Source organism: Otolemur garnettii, unplaced genomic scaffold, assembly GCF_000181295.1.
Source record: "Otolemur garnettii isolate 467f Iridium unplaced genomic scaffold, OtoGar3 scaffold00122, whole genome shotgun sequence".
Lineage (NCBI taxonomy): Eukaryota > Metazoa > Chordata > Mammalia > Primates > Galagidae > Otolemur > Otolemur garnettii.
The window spans coordinates 1,760,867-1,762,330 of NW_003852517.1; the positions used below are offsets into that span (position 1 = coordinate 1,760,867).

The 1,464-nt window shown below is 33.7% G+C and overlaps 1 protein-coding gene across 1 annotated transcript in view; it reads right to left on the bottom strand.

Moving 5' to 3' along the window:
* Positions 1 to 1,464, bottom strand: part of SLC9C1 (solute carrier family 9 member C1) — a 95,084-nt gene that overhangs the window by 36,500 nt on the left and 57,120 nt on the right. The window lies entirely within an intron of this gene.

The following is a 1,464-nucleotide window of genomic DNA, read 5'->3' on the forward strand; positions in this document are numbered from 1 at the left end:
CTATTTTGTCAAAATGACCTTGGTAATTATATCAGTCTTTTTCTTTATCTCAGTAAACATATTTGTAGAGCTAACACTTTATCAACACACGCACATCCACATGAACACATTTCAGAAGCTGCTTCTGTCTGTTTTACTCCATAACCAGACGTTTCTACACTAGAGCAGAAATAGCTTATTAGAATGCTTTTCAACAGGCCGAATAATGGCAGTCTTTTAAATAAGATAGTTGCACGTTGAGAAATTGCTTCTCTCGTTTTTATTAAAGTTTCTTACTTAATTTCGAAAGTTTGTTTCCTTCACACATCTGGAGAGCCAACTAGAGTATATGTTGATTCAGACATTTGGGGGGGTAAATACTTTAAAAAGGTGACTTTTTAGAATTCAAAGAAAATAGGAAAACTGAAATGTTTACAAATCCACTACTACTAGCCATAAGACCAGATTAGACTACCTAGTCCTCTTTCCTTGCGTTGACGATATTAATTTGAAGGCATTAATGTTATAACTTAATCTGAGTTCTGGAAAGGAAGATTTCATTGCGTTGAATCTGTAGTGGAAAAAGTTTTTCGAACAGTTGTGTCCAGGGCCAGTTGAACGCCAACTGAATATAGTTGAGGTGTGTTTCCAGTCAAAAATGCAATTTCTAGGATAATTATGGCAGAGGCTTATTTTTGAAAGTTAAAGTGAAATATATGTGAAAAATTTATGTACCTCTACCCACATGTTTTACCTCACTTAACTATTATCTAACAGTTGAGCTGGCAAACTTATAATACTGGTACAAGTAGTTTTTAAATTATACACAAGTGTGACCTGATATTTTAGTTTAGTTTAATATCATAACATCTTTCTTTTTAACTATAATTATTTGAATTTAGATGTGGTAAATTAAAATATATTCTCATACTGGTAAATTATAACATTAGTTTGGAGTGCAATGGGTGAAATAGTTAAGCATTTATTCCAGGGGAGAAAATATTCAAAACACCTGCTATTTTTTTATGGTTCGTTTTGTTAGTCCTTTATTTCAGAAAAGATTTCTTGAAAACTTGCTATAGCCCTGAGAATGGGAGGTTTCAAAGATGACTGTGAATTCCAGCTTGGGATATTGGGTTTCCAGTGGAATTCTTAAGGAAGAATAGGTTTGGAAAACATACATTTCTTTTGAATATGCTGCTTGGGATGTTTGTACAGTATTGAGTGAGGGATCCAGTCAGCAGTTATCTACATGATTTGAGCCCTTGGATAAAAATTGGGAGTCATTAGATTATGAATAATAGTCAATAACAGAAAAGTAGAAAAGACAGCATGGTCTTTAAAGTCCTTTACTGTTCCATTTACATCTATGTCTCTTGCCTCATTTTCTATATCCTTCACACTAATTTAACATCTATCTCTTTAATCTTCATCCTGGCCAAGCCAGCCCCTGAGCTCTGTACTGGAAATGATATTCCTTACATG